Source organism: Neopelma chrysocephalum, unplaced genomic scaffold, assembly GCF_003984885.1.
Source record: "Neopelma chrysocephalum unplaced genomic scaffold, ASM398488v2 Primary Assembly neopelma1_80, whole genome shotgun sequence".
NCBI lineage: Eukaryota > Metazoa > Chordata > Aves > Passeriformes > Pipridae > Neopelma > Neopelma chrysocephalum.
Window position 1 is genome coordinate 1,284,756 of NW_020897741.1, and position 21,020 is coordinate 1,305,775.

The following is a 21,020-nucleotide window of genomic DNA, read 5'->3' on the forward strand; positions in this document are numbered from 1 at the left end:
AGAATTAATTAACCTGTTTTTTCCTTTGGAAGCAAAGAAAAAAATATTAAGTGCTTCTAAAATACTGCTAGACAAACTACACTTAGAAAGGAAGACTTATTTATCTGAACAGGTTAGTTTCACATTGAGCCAGCAGCAAGAACTGCTAGCACCACATTATAATGACTCAGAAAATGTGCCACTTAAATGCCTTTCCACACACAGCTTTCCTGGGGAAGTCTCAACTAATGCCTTGCATAGTTCAGCCCCTGTTCTGAAATCTAACAGGATCACAGCATGATGCCAAAAAATAATGAAAAATAGACTTGGCAAAAAGGTCTCCAGACAGACGGGGAAATATTTGCTTCATAGGCAGCTAATAATTTTCAGAGAAAATAGTTGTTTTGATTAGTTTAGGTTCAGACATCTGAACCTTGTTCCTCCTTCAGGAGTTGATTAGCGCTTTGTGAGCTCAGAGACCAGCTGAGCTGTGGGTTCCAGCCAGACTCTGTGTTCACAGTGCAAAAAGTCAGGAAATAGCTTTATTGCCTTATGATATAAATATCAGCCAGTGAAAAACATTTAAAGCTTTAGGAACACCGCAGTCCAGTCAATAATATAGCCATTATCTTTCAGCTCTTTGTGCCAAGTCCATGTCTTCTTAAGTGTCTGTATAACCCCCAGCACAGCAGAGGCTCAATCTTGATTGAGAAACCTACTGTTCTATAAAATATAATGATCGCTACTGTGTAACTCTATTTATGCATTTAAAACGTAAAAGGAAAGTTTAAAACACAATAGATAAAAATGTAGCAATAATTAATGAGCAATTATGAACACTGTTGTGCAGAAGCATTATCGACATATTTATGTGTGTTTTCAGTTCTGCTTGGAACACTATAAACCAAAACATTTTTACTTAATTATTCATAATGTCTGTTCACTAAATAGTCTTCAAAACCTTTGTTTATCCTGTTAGTGCAATCCTGGCTATAACTCCTCTGAAGTCACGTCCATGCAGTGCTACCAGAATTTATATTCCTTGTAGCCCATAGCCATAGAAGAAAACCACAATCACTCACACTTTGGAAATGTCACTGCACTATCACTTGTGTAATAGCATTCAGCCACCGGAGGTAACTTGATCATTCAGCCCTGAAAAGCAAATATTATTGCTCTTTCATCACATACAGACTTGTGATTCAGGGTAGTGTGGGAGGCCAGACAGACAAATGCAATAAGAGGATATTATTTAAAAATTAAAAAAAAAAAAAAAAAAAAAAAGAGGAGCTGTCACAGATTTGTTTCTGTTTCATTTTGCAAAAAGATACTTTTATCATCCTTTTCTTCCAGAAAAGAAACAGCTGCAGAATATTTAAACTGGTCTCATTCAAAAGCTAATTACAGCGGAAATAAAGCCAATCTGGATTTGAAATTAAAGGCATTTAGGCAAACCTCTCCAGGAGGAATAAGATTCATCTTAATATCTTAAAACTCTACATTTTGCTCACAAGCAGTACTATGTCAAAAGTGTATATCACTGAGAGCATATATTGCATAATTAAACAGGAAATAAATATTTTTCAGCAATCAGTCACAATGACATTCTTTTCTTAGCACTCACAATAATTGCACACAAGTCAATTTTTACTTTTATAGTACCTTCATACAATTTACTATGGGAAATTTTATTGCCAAGGTCAGCTATAAAATAAACAATTTGTTTTTACACAGAGCTGAAAGATGAATAGAGAGGATCCAAACCTATGGCAGTAAAATTCTTTTGATAGAAATGCGTGATGCAAAGAAGGGGGCTGTAAGAGGGGCCATAGTAAAATGAGCAAGGACCAGGCTGCAATGATAGGTTGTAATAAGACCATGAACCTTTCTTAAAATCCAAAGGGCAATTTTGACTCTTGAGCAATAGAAAGTAAGTCATGAAAATGATGGAAGAGGAAGGTGATATGACTGCTCCCTGGAGTAAGAAACTAGTCAGCTATCCTGAAATTTAGAAGGAAGAGATTTAGGATGACTGTAAAAGAAAGACCTGCACTAGTCAAGAGAAGGTGTGATTAATGCATGGATAACATTTTGAGCAAAGGTTGAGGAATTTGTTATGAACAAATTCTGTCAACAGTGTTTTGAAACTGATCAATAGCAGACAAGCAGAGGAGACACAATACCTTTCATTAGAGCAGATGATTTGTTTGTTGGATACACAGACACAAAAGAAAACGAACATACAATGCCAAAAATGAAGCTAAATTTTCATACTGTGCAAAGAAAGTAAAGATCTGAGTTAAAAAAAAACCCACTCAAAATATAAAGATCATGGAAGCACAAGCACAAAAGCTATATCTTAGATGACAGGTACACCTGAAACAGTAGTTGCAGAACTATAAACAGGGAGCCACGAGTAGAGAAATCCCAGCATTATATCCCAGCATCATATCACCTGCAATGCTAATGTGCTATAAACGCAAACTGCACTGGGATTTAAGCACCTCTGAGCACCTCAGATCTCTTCCAGCGTAAACATTTTACAGGCTTATGCTTCTCTGCCAGGTTAATTAAGGTTGCAATTGGAATGTCCTACATAAGGGCAAGGAAAGATATTAAGATCTCCACCACAATAAAACCAGGATGCACCAGAAATCAAGCAGGAATCAGAGCAACAGCAGAAATCATGACAAAAAAAGGGAGCAGTGCAGGGTGCCCAACCTAATGAACGCTACCTGTGGCAATGCTGCACAAGGCTCAGTGAGACACAGAATGTCAAAAATAATTGTTCTCATTCCTCTTCAGTGTTCTTCCTTAGCTATTTAAGTCCCTTTTCATTGTCTTCTGGGCCAGAACCCCCACATGTAGCTAATTTACTAGTTTTTTTCTCATCCCGCACATTGAATGTGGGGGCAAGGGAAAAGCAAGCTGACTAATGGGTACTAAGGTATCAAACCTGAAATAATCATTGGAGTGCAACACAGAGAGCTGAAATCAAGGCTTTAAGAGAATAAAAACAGTTCTAGGTAACTACAGCACGACTCATCATACAATGCAGGGAATGTGACAGACTAACCTGATACCTTTCCCATACATAAGAACTGATTTTTAACACCAAGGAGATGAAGAATATTTAAAATACCTGTAATTCAGTACAGTACTTGAAATTGTGCTACAGGGGAAATTATTTTTTCAACAGCAGAGAATGGGAATTAATAGAAGGAAAATAAGATGATTAAGGAATTAGCTGGAAGGAAGATAGTAAATGATTATAGTAATATAGAAGAAAATGGGAAAAATTTACTAGTGGATTTTCTCATGATTGATCTTAAGGCTTATCATAAAGTTTCATTAATGGTCTGCTGAGTTATGCTAATAAAATCTGCATATGACATTAAATCAGTAGTATTTTCAATAGAGGATAAGGATATCACACCTGTAAATTGATGACCTTAGCATCTAGAATAGAAAGAAAAGGACTGAATTGAACTAAATGAACTAATACAAAGTGCACAGTGATATATTCCAGGATTAACAGATGAAATTTCTGCTTTAAACTGGGTATTCATTAGCTAGAAACAAGCAAGGATGACAAAAGCTTGTACGCATTAAGTGACTACAAGATGACTATGAATCAAAAATATCATACTTTTATGAAAAGAACGAAGGCAGAGTGTGGGTACATCAGTGAGGCACATCACTCAGCAGGTTATGCAGCACTGGGCACACAGCTGGGAGGCCTCATCTGAAAAAACAACTTACATTCCTAGACATCCATGGGCAAGAAAGACACATTCAGACTTGAACTGATCATTAACTCAGTGTTAGTAAACCCAATACTGATTGGTAGCACATTCTTATTTACCTCGCTGTTTCATCAGTTGTTGAATTTAAGTTCACTAAGATGATCTCAGCACCCAGGCAAGCGTAGGCAGTGCATTAGGAAATACAAGACGAATGGTGAAAAGGTCAAGAGGCAGAAGCAGCTCCAGCTGACAGCTCAGTGGGGTGCAAAAAAGGGATAGAAAACGTGTTCGTTTATCGTGCAGACATACAGTGTATGTAACATCTAATGCAGGGATCCTTTTTGCCTTAGTAAATGATTTCCTTCTCATACATATTTGCATTCCAAAACATGAGTTTTGAAAGACAGTTTGGCACTGCTGTTCTGGGTTGGCTGCTGCCCAGAACACCCTTTACAGGCTATAAAATCTGATGAGGGGCAGGCTGACATGGGTGAAGGAAAACAATTATTGAATTGATGGTTTCTTTTTGTTGGATTTTTTGATGAGGGAAAGCTGGACTTGACATACTGCAGGAAGTTGGCTAAAGCAACTTAATACCCACTCATGCATGAGGAAATATATTTGTTTCTTCTGTGATTAATATGTTCTTAGTCTACCAATAAACTTTGGTTTAGGACAAAGCAACTAATATAAGGGATTTCAATCTGGGAACTTCAAGTCCTCTGGCTCCTATTGGAGATAAACAACAACATAGCAAAGCCAGACACGGCTTTTGGGAAGAGGTGGATTAAATTTAATTTGGCTAGAAAATTGTCTTTGGGTTAAGGCATGAAAATGGGAAGTACTGATGTGAGATTTTAGTTGTACTTCTAACTCTGTCACAAGTTGCTTCCATGACCTTGAGTAAATCTCTTAAGCTTCCTGTGTAATGGTATGATCCTCTATAAAAACGGAATACTAAGAGTTACCTGCCTTACAAGAGTGCACGGGTTTAAATCAGGTAATCTGTGATAGGACGTGTGTGAACACATTCCTCAAAGAGAAGGCAGGTCATCATCACTTAAACTAAGCATTAAACAAAAAGGGATAAATAATTAGAAGATTAAAACAGAGGAAGATTCTTGACCTGACAGAATTTGTCAAAAATTAAAAATAAATGTAAAGATTAATAAGTTTATCATTATAAATAGAAGTATATTACAGAGACAATAGCTCATATGAATGCTCATAAGTGATGAAAGAAAAACCACTCTGAGACAAGCTTTGAGGTCTGTAATTGAATTACTGTTTAGGATAAAAATCAAATGTCATGCAGCTTTGTATATACAAAAATGTCTTCCAATGGCTGTTCCAACAATAATGTGCAAGGCTAAGAGCAAAGTCATCCTTAGTATACATTTCCATTCAACTGATTTAAAGTCAACAGCAGCAGAGCTGGATTGTTTTTTGATTATTCTCAAGTTGAAGCATATCTAAATGAAAAAATGAAACGCCCAGGTCAAGGCAATGTGCCTGTCTCATTTACAGTCCACTTTTTTCTGTAATTCATTAACTGAAGTATCAGTTTGAATAAACTCTGCTGTTTCAATCTGAAATCAGGAAAATGAAGCAGTTGTTAGATGTGCTAATCCACAACATGCAGCAATGAAAAGCTTTGCACAAACACCTGTAGAGGCAAAGAGCATCCTTGCAAGGTCTATACTAAGCACATGCTCATTGCTGAACATTCAATGAGTTTTAGGTGTATTAAGGTTCAATAGAATATAGAATAGAATAGATAATTTGAAGAGACCTAAAAATGACCAAAAAATTCTCTCATATGGTTACAGATATAATAAAAATTGCTAGAGGTTTCTGACTAAGAAAATTATACTTCTTTGATGCATTTCTTAGGTATTTCCTTTATTAATTATGCAGCAGAAAATTTCTGGCTCTTTTGAATGGGGAAAGAGATGAGAAGACCTTTGAAAGTTGGAAAGCTCATGTTTGTAATGGAAAGATATTTTTAATGGTTCTTATATATAAAATAAATCACAACAAATAAATAAAAAACAATCAGCCACAGACTGTCTACATGACCAATTTATAACAGAGTGGGAGAAAAGACTTTTGGAACAGTCAGTAGACATCCGGATTTACAGAATCCAATGTGGCTGCATGACAGCATAGATACTATATACAGAAAAGTGAAAGTGATTGATTTAGAAAGGTTGTTACACAGCAAAAAAGCACATGTTCACTGAGAGAGCAACTGTCAAAAGACAGCACAATTAGAAAGGAAGACAAGCATTAAAAGAGACATTTATTTAGTCAAAGGTTAGATTACTGTGCACAGAAATAGAAGATGCAGTTGTGAATTCATTCAACTGTAAGTTTCACATTAGCAACAAAGATTCAAGGGTATGAAGTAGGCAGAGACAGGGGAGGACTAGAACAGGAGACAGGGTAGATATCCTTTCAACCCATTCTAAAACATTACCTTGGATTTCTTCTGAATGTACAAAACATAAATGTCTAGGAAATAGGGTAAATAGACTGTTTACTCACATAACAAATATGTAAAATATGGGGTATTGCAAACATAAAGATGCCAAAGCAAAAAAAAAAGCAAAGCAAAACATAACACATGGAACTACACAGGTGGAAAGCAAGGAAAGGACAACATTACATTCACAGGACAAAGTAAAACAATATTATTTATAAGAAAATGTCCCATTCCCATATTTCATAATGACATTAAGTCACTGGAAAATTTTCAAAGTTAAAATGACTTTCAAATGAGAGCAGATAGGAAAATGTAATTGCAAATATATATCCATTCCATAACCATAGTAGCTCGACTGTTTTGTGGTCCTTGCGCCAGAGTGATGGAACATAAAGGTGTCAATTCTCAGGGCCACCTAAATTTCATGAAGCACGAATGATCCACCTTTGTATTCAAGTGTGTTCTTTCAGTGAATGTCAGGGCAAATTCCAAGGCTGAAAATCCATACATTCCCTCACCCTCCCAAGCTACCTTGCTATGACAGCTTCTCAGAGACGCTGTCACTATGTCCAGTCTCTCTGCAATTTTCCCTGTGTCAAAATAACCCCGAGGTTACTTTAGCTGATATCAAAACCACCCACGCATACAGCTGAAACTGAGCACAGTACTCATTTGCCCTGGCAGCATCTTGGACAACATTATTCCAGGCATGATACATTCCCTGCCACTGAACTGGCTCTTCAGGCAGAGAGGCCCAACAGACACATGCCCCAATACATTACACATGCAGGGCTGATGCAGCTTTGAGCTGCAGCTCACAAAATAGAAAGCAAAGAGGCATTTTCATAATCCTCACATGGGACTGAGATTGTGTTTAGAATTGCACTGCATGATGATGTCATGTATAAACTGCAGGAAAGACAGACAAAGAAAAAGTAAAATGACTAAAGAACTGAAAGGTGTAAGAGCAGAGGAATGGTTAAAAGAACTTGGGCTCCATGTCTAAGTCATTAACAAGATATTTTCTTTTATATACATGCATTTGAAGAAAAGCTTTTCAAATGGATCTGTTACTGAAGAAACAAAAGATGTTCTCCTCTGTGATGGCAAGATCCATTTGAGTTTAGTCCAGCAGCTGTTTGATCTGCCCGTCATTGAAATGAAACATGGTAAGTTCTTTTTATTTCTGGTATCTGGTTTCACCTGTGACTTTTAGTATAAAAGAGGCATTTGTGGTAGGATAATTACCCCAGACTGCAGTAAACTGAGATAAATAACTTTTTTTGACAAGTGTGTGTTTCCCCTGCCTGAAATACAGCAGAGTATCTCTTGAAATCATTTAAATGCTGAGCAACTGCAGAATGACCTATTAGCAGAGTAGTATGTTAGATGTCTCTAGAGAAAAAGGCTGAGAAAATATCCAGCATACTGTGTTACCTGGAAGTACAAGTGCTGCCTTGAGACCTTTTGCCATTTTGTTTCACCCATCTTTACAAGCTTGTGCCAGACCTGACAATAGAGTGTAGACTGGTGAAAAATTAATTCTCAGAATATTATATATATTTATGTATCAACCAGCATTTGGAGCTATTTTAATGTAAGATAAACAATAAAGCTCAATGTTCTTATTTGCCAGTCTCCCATTTTTGCCACCCACCACTGATTAACTTGTAAGGACAGAAGCTGAGAGGGAAACCATGGCCCCAGACTGGTCTCTGAATTGCCTCGTCCTTGTTGGTTCTTATGTGTCACCACCTCAGCAACACATGCACCACCATTTTTCAGCCATTTCTCTATACTGCTTCTGGTGGTTTTTCTCATCACAGTCTGTTATGATCTTCTTTCTGAGGCTGCTCCAGAAGACAAGGATATGCAGGTTTCATATTCTTGTCAGCAGTCTCCCTTGACGGTGCAGTGCAGTGGAAGCATATGTGAAAAAGCTCTACCTGCTGTTGAGGCCTGAGCTGTTTCCCAGCAGCCTTCTACAGTGATGCAATGCAGCACTGCAGGGCAAGGAGACCATTTTCGGCCTGTGTTTCCAGCTCTTGATTTTGGAAAGAAATGCCCATAATAAACAACAGGACTGAGAAAACCTATTTTCAGCTCTATAGAACAGTTGAATATTTCATTAGCAGAACACCACTCCTCAATTTCATGCATTAGAGTTCAGAAATATCAAAAAGATAATGTCTCAGAATCATCCTAATGTGTTCTTCTTTCTGCTCAATTTTTTGAAATTGAGTCTGTTTGCTTACAGCAAAAAGAAAAACCGAAACAAGAATCTTTTTAACACTCAGCATAATCCTGCAATGTTATCAGGTTTGGAGTAGAAGTAGTTACGCAGCTCTTTATGTAGTTCTGGCTGGTACACATTTATGTTCCTAAAAGTTTCCTTTGACATCAGACATCAATATTAAATGTGAAGTTTAAAAATATCAATCCCATTCTTTAGTGCTATATAATTAAAGAGGATGTAATGAAGAGCATGCTTGTGTTATAATGACAGCCTTGCCTTTTTTACTATGAATAAACACTTAAACTTCAATAGATTGGGGAAAAAAATCACAACTGCAGGCCAATTTCATGCCCACAGCAAGGCTGGCAAGATCATCATAGCAATGAACTTGGGCTCATTGTTTGCACTTTAAGCCCAGGACTGTAATACCACTCCCTGTCCTACATATAGTCTGTCATGGAATGCCCTGGTACCAGCACACAGAAGTGTCTCTTTTTGGCACATCATCATCATAATAATTGGTCATAGCAAAAGGGTGCTACACTTTGCACAAGGCTTTTTCACTCCCGCAATATTTTGTGGGATATGCTGTAAAGCAAGTTACCAATGACACAGAGAATTTCAGACCTTTACAAGGGATGGAAATAAGAAGTCTGAAGAGTTTGACATAAGATTATTCTTCATCAATTTGACCAAAAATGTAACATCCATTTGGACAGTAGAACTTCCACTTTCAGGCTCACTGCTCACAGAACCTGAAGTCTGTCCAGAATTAGAAAGAAAGTATTAAGAGCAGAAGATTAAAGATTCATGGTTTGGAATGACAATCTTCTTATGATGTAACAGGTGACATGACAACATGCAATAGTGTCTCAGTCTGGAAAAGTGCTTCATTAATAGTTTAAGGAGGGGAGATTTTCCTTGTCCAGGCACATGCTTTGCTATGACTGACAAAAATTAAGCATGGTTCTTCTGGATTTTCTATACTTCTTTTTTTCACATTCCATTTTAAACACAGTTTTATGTCCCAAAATCTTAAGTCCCAACACAGAACATATCAGGGCTTTCTTTCTGTCATATCCCACCTAATGCCCCTGCTCAGTAATGACAGGATCATGTGCTCTAAGGAAAGTGTGTCATACAAGGGCTCCCACAATGATTTTCAGTTACCACAGATTTTCTTTTATTTTTCATAAAATGTCAAACTGAAAAATAAAGACAAATACAGAATTCACTATTTTCTATAAGAACTGCAGTATCCAGTTCAAAAGAAAACAGACGAATCATTAGGAAAAAAAAGATGGTACATATAGCTTCATTTTCAAGCTGACTTGCAAAGGAAAGTAAAAAACAAGGGTGGGGAGGTTTATTTTTTCTTCTGTGCAATAAAGAAAGTGAACCTGAATGGTATTGAGGTCTTTGATTTTAATCTTGTCTCTTTTCAGAGAAAAAAAAAGGATTAAAAATGTCATTCAGATTTTGTTCATTCTCATTATGAGAAGATTCAAGAAATAATTAAAGAATGAGAAATTTATTGTATCAGCTTTTAAAATCGTATTCAAGGTGTAACTTCCATTTGCTCTATGAATTTGAAAACATACTGAACGATTTTGGTTTGATAGTAAAGGAGATGGAAACCCCTACTCCCTTCAAGACCAAATACAGCACAATCATTTTCTTTGCCAACTTTTCCAGTTTTTAAGATCTCTCTGTCATTTGGGTAGAGCAGATGAGTGAAAAGGCTAAGCAGAAGTAGATGTCACTAGAACAAAAGTCTGCATGGAAAGGCTGGCTGAGTTTTCAGAAGATGGAGATACTTACAGATTATCAGAACTGGCAAAGATGCTCCTTGTCTTTGAACTTAAATTAAATAAGGGACAAAATGCCTCAAACCTTGCAAGACCTTTCATTTAGCCCCTCACTGCATTTACACAAAGGTGTATTGAGCATGGATTGTCAGTTCTTAATGTCATTAGCATAATAAGGCTTTAGTGCACAAAAAGAACCCTGCTCTGCTTGCGTGCTGGCTGACTTTTAAAAACGTGCTTCTACATTTACGTAACCAGAGCAGTGCACTCATTTTCTTTTTTTTTTTTTCTTAATTTTTGTAGGCTCTTCTTGGATTGTGCTCACTGCAGACAAGGACGGCTTTGTGCCATTAATATTCAGAGCCACACAAGAGATAATCATAAGGGATGGAACTGACAGTTCAGAAGTCTGTGGAGGTCACTCCTACAAAAAAAACATCCCAATGCGACCACCGAGCAGAGTGACATAATTTCTCAATAAAGAACCCTAATGACCTTCTTCTCTCCTGCAATACAGAGATATTCTGCAGTCTCAGACACTGAGTGACTAGAAAGCTGTCTTCAGTACTTTTGATGTATTTTAACTGTAAAATCTGTGGCATGGTTACACTATAGCTACATCCTGGGGTTGGCTGGACCCTCATGATTTCTTCTGAAGGATCAGACCTAGAGGGAAGTTCACCACAGCTGTTGTTATTAATGGCTGCCAGTGAAGCAGAGACTAGTGTCTACTTTGAGTGTGGTCAAGGTGTTCTTGCAGAAACAATATTATGCTAAAAATCATGCGGTAACAAGAAATCTAGCTGATGCAGGTGTACAGTCCACACAAAAGCTGAAGAAACTACAACTAAAGAGCCTTTATATTCATTAAGGAAAATGGGGAAGGAAAAAAAAAGAAAACAGCTTTAGGCTCTCTTCTCTGTTCCAGTTGGATCCCATGGAAACCCGCAGCATTTTCAGAAATGTTTATTTTTTTTATGAAAATGTTCAATTATTAAAAAGGCTGCATCACTGTTTCCTGTCAGTGTCTTACACAGCATGTAGACATATACATGCACACAGAAGAGAAAGAAAAAATCTTGCAAGATAAATTAAGGATCAAAGACATTGAATGTAAATTTCATTTGGGTAAATGCAAGTGTCTACACTGAATCTTTCATCTACCCTCCTGTAGGATCAGTTAAAAACAGAAAAGCACTTCTACAGCAGACTACTCATGCCCTAACAGAGATTTATAAAACTGATTGTGGTGAACCGTCCCTATTAAATAAATAAGTGCCTGTTCCTTTCCACTAACTGCAAAAGCTAGCAGGGGGACCGGTTTGAACACAAATATTTACACTTAGCCAGATGAATCTCACCCTCAGAGACAAGAGGCAATACAGATACAGCTGAGAGTCAGCCAGGCAGACTCCTGAAAATTAAAGTATCGTGATCATGGTGACAGAAATAGGCATAAGGGAAGAACTGAATGAACTCCCCAACTTTTCTTCCTCTAAACACAAAGAGATGGATTAAGTGTAGTGAGTAGCTACGTGTGTGAGGGCATTTTGGACTGCTGAAACCATGGAAAGGTGTGCCTGCTTCACCCTGTACAGCCAGGGAAACAGAAAAGGGATGACACTTATTTAAGCTACTTTTAAGAGTTGTTTTTCATACTATGCATTTTGGGTCTTGTTAATACTCCTGGGGAGTCTTTTTTCCCTGTCTGGGAACCAAGGCAAGCCCATTCACAGGGCACAGATATGCTCTGAAGGACCTTAATGTATCTGGAGATTCAGCATTAGTACCATTCCAGTGATGCAGCCAGAAATCTCACAAGGAACAATTTCAATTCTTGAAATAACTAAAGAGTTTCAATTAATTTAATTAAATGTTCTCCTCACACAAGCATCCTCCCAGAGACAAAGGAATCATCATTCTAAATCACCCACGACCATAGGCATGCCAGGTAGCCAGGTATATTTGTACTGCCTTGTTCACAAAGATCTCTTTAAGCAGCCTCGAGGAGCACTGCTGATTGTAAAAAAAATACCCCAAACAACAAATAAATCTGACTTTTTAACTATTAAACACATCTGTTACTTTACAGTTATTGGGTTAATTGGATTTCCTGCTACTTTGCATTAAAATTTTGTTCAAAAGGGTATTTGTATTATTACTGCTTTAAAAATTTGGTTTAAGTCATGCTTTCCGTCACTGAAATCAGCATGAAGCACTGAAATCAAATAAGTAACACAGAGGTTCGCAGACTTAGTATGGAGAGAAGACATTATCAGATTTCTAAATGACATAGCAATTTCCAAGCAGCAGATGTTTCTAATCCTGCAAATACACTTGAATAACATCCTTGTGTCTCATAACAGAATCTGGTATTTACAATACTTATGCTATGGCCAAGCAAAATGAAACTTAATTATAACTTACTAGAATGATGGGAGGATATATTTTAGAGGACTACTTAGGCTCATCTCAAGGAAGAACCACAACAAATTTTTTCTCACAACTATTATCTTCTATGAGTGATAGTCCCATAGTTTGGTCCACTTGGATTGAGGCTAATGAAACACAGAAAATATATTACAGGGGAACTCTGAGAAGGTGATAATCTGATCAGCGAGTATCCAGGTGTCAAAGATACCTCAGAACTTATAACTAGACATTTCATTGCCAGTCTATCACATTACCATTTTAATTTTTCATGCATTTACTCTTCCATAAAATGATCTGAATGTGAAGAAGATCAGGAATGAGAGGAGATTCTTTGAACAGCTATCAAAGTTTGGTTCGGTTCTGTTTGGTGGAGCTAAAAAAGGACAAATAAATCTTCAGATGACAATACAATTAGCTTCAGGGAATAACTGGCTGTAAAATTAAAAAACTTGGTTCTGTGCTGCTTAATGAATTTCTGGATTTGTAATATTTTGGTGACCTTTTTTCCTGCTATATGTTGCAAGGGTTATTGAACCTAAGGAGGAATCAATGTGCCTGAAGGTTCTATCATCACTCAGCACAATTAGGTAACAATTGAGAACACCAGTTCATTTTATTAGACACAATTTTATAGGAAGGCTTATGAAAAAAATACTATATATCACTTAAAATTGTAAACGTTAAAGAATAGAACTGCCCCCACATTTATGAACATGCTATTATGTACATATCTTTTAAAACAGGTGTTTAAAGCATATAGATTCACTTAAAAATGGACAATTGAACAAAATATTTGTTTTCAGGTAATGACTTAGGAGAGCAGTGCAGTGCAGAACTATTGTACTTAGTGTCTATCACAGGGCTGTAAAGTTAAAATTGAAAGCAATACAAGCACTGGAAGAAATGCTGAAAAGATTTATGCAAAGCAGAGGATACATTTTCAGCTTTAGTTTGGATGCAGAACAGATGGAGAATCAGTGAAGTAGAGAGATAGAAGAGGACTGTTCTATTAAGCACAAGCTGTACAGAAGATTTTTGCACAAACAGTGATAAAGGCATGTGGAGACAGAGAAGGAATTTGTACCAAACAAGTTGAGCAGAGAGTAGGCTGTGAAAAGGAGAAAAGCATAGACTGAGAAGCATTCACCATCCCCCAGAAGCGCTATTTCATAGGGCCAAAATCAATTAATTTAGGAAAAGGGGAGTTGTTCAGATTGCCTAAATGTCATGAAGGCACTAACCCCCTTTTTGACTCCTTATTTCACCAGGAGAAAGGACAGGCTCTTCTGGAAGAATAACAAGGCTACTGGGGCTAAGCTCCTGTCCAGAGTCACCTGACAGGGAAGTCTGTCTTCTGTAATTAAAGCAGAGGAAAGTCAGGAAGACTAGGAGCTTAAATTAGAAGTGGAAGCAGAATGACTACAGTCATTATGCCACACCAGTGGCACTCAGAAGTCTAAATGGTGTACCAGCTCCTCCAAAACATTTCCCCTATGAGGAATAAACAACATACCACAAAGTCTAAATTTCCATTTTAATGACTCTGCATCTTTATCCAGCACATTTATATGCATCCCAGTATATTTTTAGGAGTTGCTATAGCTTTACTTAAAAGTACAATCTGCTTCAAAGTAAAATTAAAACTTACCTTACATTTTCCATAAGTTACCTGCAAAGCATGCAGCAGTCTGCTTTCTCTTCATGGCTTTTTTGTATTGTCCCACTTCTTGAGAAAATGCTAACAACAGAAGTTTTATATTCCACATAGGTTTTTTCTTTTTTGATATTGAAAACAGTTTTGTGAGAACAATAACAAAACAATATACAAATGAAATGCAACAAAATCAAAGTAATCTGATGTTCTGCTGGCCAATCTATGATGCTGACTTCGCACAATGAAATATTATTTTGTTCTTCTTTATAATAGCTAAAAAGTGAGAGATCACTGCAGAAAGTGTATAAAGTAGGCCCTGCACCACTCTCAACTACTTCTTCCCTTTTTTCCTCTACTATTCTAGAATAGTATTTTCTACACTCATGTGAATTTCCCTTAATATCTTTTCAATCACTGAAATAGTATAAACAGTATAATCAAGCCTAACTTCCTTTCCTCTGATTCTCATTTTCATCTGTGTTTTCTCAGCTTGGACAATGAACTTATTTTTAGCCATTTTTACTTTCAGGTTTTCCTCCCTTGACAGAAAACCACGAGCATTGGACCATTTTTACCATTCAAAACGCAGCTGAAGAGTCCATCTCTCTAACCCAGGACAGTGCCAATTATTATTAAGAAACTCCTGTCAGACATTTATCTAACTGGTTCTTAAAAAAACCCCAACATATAGTACCAGGTTGCACTAGCCCATTCTTTAGACCTGGACTCATCTGACCTGACATTCAAGCACGTGGAGTTAGGCAAGGTAAATCCCGGGAGTTATGAAATTTCACACATGAAAGTATGAATTTATTTTCTATTGTCACACACAACTGAAATTAACTTATGTATTAGTGGTTTATATGTTAATAGTCATTTTATATGTTTATATATATGCTAATTAGTCAATGCTGTGGCTTTGTTTTTCCAACAGACTGAGACAATTTCACAATCTTTCTGTTAAATGCAAATTCACTTTGTTGAGGTTCAGTACTTCTGGCTGGTTCTATTACCTAATGGACAAGGAGAGAGCTGCCATTAGCCCCCAGCTAATGACATTTGGGTACCTCTCATACGAGTCTCCAAAGTGCTCAGTGCACTGTCCTTGACCCCAATGCTTCCCTTTCCTCCACTATTATTTGACACATGTGCATGAACAGCCAGGTGAGATCAAGTGTTTGGAGGCACGTGGTGCCAAACTTCAGGACTGGCACAGGTGGACTTCCCGCACATGAGGTGACATTAATATTTGACAACCTCTGTCCTTTGACAAGGATCCATCCCACTTGTCAGCAGGCACCATGGTATCTTAACAGCCAAGGAAGCACAAGAACACACCTAAACATCTAAACACCACTACAGACAAAAACCAACTGAAACTCCAGACAAATGCAAACCTTTAGTTCACTTCAGAGGCAAGTCTCTTCCTTCAAATCGAACATACTTAATAAATTTAAAAGATATAAAAGGCACTACAGAAAGATCCCGTTCTCAAACATTATTTTAAAAAATTAGTACAAAATTCACAATAATGTACTAAGTTCAGCAGTCAAAAAGTAAGAAAAGCTCTTGTGTCCTTATGGGAATTTAGCTTGGGGATGCTGAGGTGACATTTTCCAAAGAAATACTGGTGACAGGCCTCCTCATTCTCCATTGGACCCCTGTTCATTCATCCTGCAGCCACCGGATGGAAATCTATGGACCCAAATATTTATGGGGCTAAAAATACCTACCGAAACACTTTTAAAGTGGATCAGTTTCTCAATTCAACTTACAGCTCAGCTGCACAGTTGTTCCAGCATAGAGAAGTCACAGCAATTAATTACTAACATGCCCGTTGCTATCATAGCTCATAGCTTTTATCTATCTGTTAATTCTGTGTTTCTGTTATTATCAATAAATTTCTTTTTAAGTTTAACACTTCAGTGCATTTTACAATAAGGCTCATTGCATTTTGTTACGTTATCTACCTTAGAGAGCATAACACTATTTGATTTGTAAGCATTGATGCTAATTGTCTCCCTTGCTATCTTTCCCACAGAAACTTAGTTCACCCAAAAATAAGTCAAATGAGTAAAAAGAAGAAAAGTCAGAGTACTGGCTCCATTGAAAATTACTGTTAAAATTTCCCCTGAACTTCAAACAAGTCATGATTTCGCTCAGTTTGTAAATATTCCTATGCTCATGTAACTTGTACACAGCTGTCATCTCCATTTTCATGTCTACCTTTCCTCATTAACATTTTATTTAGATATCAATTATATTGTTATCAACACAAAATGTTGCTACACTGATCTTCATTGATACACTGTTATCTCAAAGCACTTGTACCTGTTAATAGCACAAAAGAAAATGGAGCATGAAAACAGTGCGCCAGAAATGCAGGATTAGCCTAAGCAGCAGCAAAGATGAAAGCAGTGCTTTTGCAGATTAGTTACATAAAAGGAAAATAGAAAATGCATCAGGAAGAGAAGGAAGCATCTAGGACTGAACTGTTTACAGACACAAGAAAGGGTTCTCACAGCAAGATTTACGGAGAAGAAGGAGAAAGGATGTTTATATACAAGGGCACAAGCAAAAGGGGACTCCAGGTGCCTACCAGAAAGATTAAGATCTGAACAATCTCTTTCACAAGATATTTATAAATATCTGTAATTATATGATTTGCGTAACTGTGGATTAACCACAGTTACAAGGATGTGTAATATAAAAGAAGATATTATTTCTTCTTAAGATGTATGCCTAGAAATGTTCTTGGAAAGAATATTCCAAAGGAACACTGTCATATCAAAAATCCTTATTTACAACACAACTGATTTACCCCCAAAAAATTTAAAATGAAAAGGCTCTCAAAAGGCTAACTCATTTTTAATATACGTTATGCTATTCTGGTTTTGCATGTTATCTATGGTATACAACAAACAGTGTGAGTAGTCAGAAGACTGGTTTTTACTTCCTAGCACTTCCACAGCACTTCAAGTACATCAGGTTGACACAGAGCTTTATGCCAGTGCTCTGGAAGGTCTGTTTTCCTGTCTCAAATAAAATATTTTGACTATTCACATTTTATATCCTTGTTTTGGGCAGTTGTCTGTTAAATACTTGAAAACTGTTCTATCCATTAGGTCTCCTTTCCTCTTAGCAATACCACTCTCCAGTTTCTCTCACAGACATCCACCCTGGATGTTGTTTCTCTGCCCTATTCTAGAATCCATTGTCTCCCCTAAACTGCAGCAGAGTGAGTAGAATTTAGCTGACAGCCTGTTTCAGACACAGAAAAGCACTAGTGCAGGTTTTTACACACAGAAAAAGTAGGCTGTGACAGCATGAACAACTGCAGGAGGTGACAAAACATTTCTGTATGAGTTTGCTACATTGCACATGCCTTCTTCCCAGTGTAGGAAACAATCAGCTGTTTGAAAACTAATATAAACAACATCCTGGGTCTCCTTTGTCTCTACAACAACCAGCAAAGTGTTGGACCTGCTAGGGCAGGCTTGAGGAGACTTGGAGTGGAGTGGAAGCTGCTTTGGAGAGGTGTGGTAGTTACAGCTGCAGAGAAAAGCAGTAATTACCAATCACTTTTGTCCCCAAAGTTTGCACTGATCCACTCCATGCCTGGAGACACAAGGAATCAGTCCCCTGCCAGGCCTTGTGCTATAGAGCACAAGATTCGGTTTTGCCTACGTTGTGGAAACACTGTGACCCCGTCTGGCTGTACTCAGCCAAGTCGAGCAGACATGAATCTCAGTGTGTCTCGCACACAAGGATCTGGTTCACACCCCCCCCCAGCACTGTCTGCCTTCTTCTAACACCATGATATTGACTCAGGAGTAGGCAATTTTCTGCAAAATTGCTCATCTTATATTATCTTCACTACTAATCACCTCCCAAAATGAAGAAGAAACATTTTAATCTAATAATAAAAAGCACATAAAACATCTGTATCTTTTAGCTACCAGTCTTAGGCTTTACCACATCATATTTTAGAGGTCTAAATTACATGGAAGTGCCTCATTACGTTTTCCCATTAAGAAATACGATTATGAGATCAATTTGTTCATTCGGTAGTGTCCATAGCCTGGAATAAATATATATATTTTTAAATGATGCTTGTGAAGTTAAGAGGAAGTATCTTCAAATTATTCTTTTCCATTGTAACATTATATTCTTTGAATGTGTACATGTTCAGTAAAAGCAAAGAAAAAAATCTACAGAGTGCATAAATAATAACTCTACAGCATGTCTGCCCATCACATCCATTTCACCTTCCTTCCCTGCCATTCCCTCCCTCTAACAGATACTCATAACTCTTCTATCTCAGACTCTCCCATATTCTTATTAATGCTGTATTTCAACTAATTTGAAAAGCAGACACCCAAATGATACAACAAATTAAGTTATGAGAAGGCAACTCTGCTTTCTGTGCAGGACCTGAGAACAGATTTGTGAGCCTGCTCAATGTTTAAGGATAAGCCTGACTCAATGCAATCACATGTTTTTAAAAGTCAAAATGTGTGCTTTAAATGATCATGACCATAGGAAACAATTTCTGTAACTTCAGTCTTTTAAACACTTTTCCTGGCATAATTTCATTACCTCACTTTCTACCTTACATACATCTCCTGAGGGGTTCTGCGTCATTAAAATCCCCGAAGTCACAGACACATTATATGTATCAGCAGTGAACAGCTTGAAAAGTCTGGAAAAGAAAGAAAGAAAACAAGAGATGTTTATTTGCAGGGCAGCTGCTGAGGAATAACCACTGTGACTAGCCGTGGCTTGTGGCTGCTGGCCAAGCAGCCTACAGCCATTTCCATGCTGTTCTACATGGCAAAATAACCAGGCTGTGGTTACACAAATAAGACACACACTGTGGGCATAGAAATAAACACTGAGGTGTAATAATAACTACCCGCACGCAGTCCTGGCACTCTGGTAGGTTGAGTTCTGGGACAGGTTGGGGCAGGCGCTGTGGGCACGGGAGGACCCGTCCTGCTGGTCAGGGTGGCTCTGAGGTGGGTGGCAGAGTGGGAACCAGGAGATGAGGGCAGGCAGGCAGGATGAGTTGCAGGGATGGAGGATGAGATGCAGGGATAGAGGGTCCATCCATGGTGGGTGGGGGGTGAGGGGCAGCCAGGAGAGCTTGGCTGGGGTGGATGAATGGGACAGGCAAGAGTTAAAGTGCAGTTTAGTATGTGGCAGGAGACTGTGCTATGGCCAGGAAATGGTGTAGCCTCCTCTGCTTTGTTTTAATAGGTTTTTAAAAACCATTTACATTATTTGAATCTGGTTTTTTTATTTGCCCTTCTGATGCCCTTGTTTACCCTGTGCCATTACCCAAGGTAGTGGATAATGCATTAAATCTTCCCCTGTGCCTGGCACTGGTGAGGCCACACCTTGACTCCTCTGTCTGGTTTGGGGCCCCTCAATTCAGGAAGGACACTGAGGTGCTGGAGCAAGTCCAGAGAAGGGCAACAGAGTTGGGGAAGGGTCTGGAGCAAAAGTCTGATGAGGAGCAGCTGCGGAAGGTGTAGGTGTTCAGCCTGGAGAAGAGGAGGCTCAGGGGGGACCTTATCGCTCTCTACTGCTCCCTGAATGAAGGTTGTAGCCAGGTGGGGGTCAGGCTCTTCTCCCAGGCAACAAGTGACAGGATGAGAGGAAATAGTCTTAATCCAGGGGAGGTTTAAGTCGAACATTAGGAGGAAATTTCTACACAGAAAAGATGATTAGAGATAGAGATGGGCCGCCCAGTGAGGTGGTGGAGTCACCACCCCTGGAGGTGTTTAAGGAAAGACTGGACATGGTTCTTGGTGCCATGGTGTAGTTGAGAAGGTGATGTTTGGTCACAGGTTGGACTCAATGATCTCAGAGGTCTTTTCCAACCTAATTGATTCTATGATTTTGTGATTCTGAGTCAGTTTCATTTCAATGAAAATATTATTTTACAGATTTTCAATTAATTATGGATTTTTGTGATATTTTCATTTCATTTGTAGAACTCAGCATTTATACATAAAAGAGAATTTACATGATGAAAATAAGTATTTAAAAATACTTAATTGTATAATTATAGGCATAGGAAACAATAAACATTTAGTGTGAAAAATGTCTTTGAGGCATTTAGCTGTGGTCTCTGCTTTCTAAAACAAATTTGAAATGTTTATTTCTGTCTATTAATATGGATGGTCAATTTAAGTTTATATGAAAACAGAAAAATGTAAAATCATTACTGTTCAACATGACTGTGTTGAGATTAAAATTTTAATCAGTAAACTGATTATAAACCACAGAGAAGCTGGTATTTGGGTCCACTGCTTATCTTTCTAAACTAAAAAACATAACCTTGGAAATCTATTCATTATCTCAAATCTTGATTTATTTATTTATTTACTGCAACTCACAGCATCAAGTGCCTGAAGCTGGCAGAATGCCTCAAAAATACAACGGTTTAAGCAAATCCTATTCTCCACCTCCAGCCATCCCTGCCTCTATCCCATGACCATTTTTTTTTTCTGAACAAGCTTCCAAAGCAACCTGGAAATTAACTTCTTTCAATTTGAATAGCAGGGATTTCTTTTCCATAAAACTTTGCCACTATAAGCAGTATAAGAACAAGTAAATTCTTGCTCCTTAAAACCTTCTCAAACACACCAACCTGTCTTTCAGCATCTTGCAG

The 21,020-nt window shown here is 37.8% G+C and overlaps 1 long non-coding RNA gene across 1 annotated transcript; it reads right to left on the bottom strand.

Moving 5' to 3' along the window:
• Positions 1–12,704: 12,704 nt before the first annotated feature.
• LOC113970807 lies at positions 12,705–14,493 on the bottom strand. Its single transcript, XR_003535339.1, has 3 exons — positions 14,357–14,493; positions 13,929–14,041; positions 12,705–13,060 (listed from the first exon to the last, which is right to left on the bottom strand). It is a non-coding gene; the product is annotated as an uncharacterized LOC113970807 (long non-coding RNA).
• Between the last annotated feature and the right edge of the window lie 6,527 nt (positions 14,494–21,020).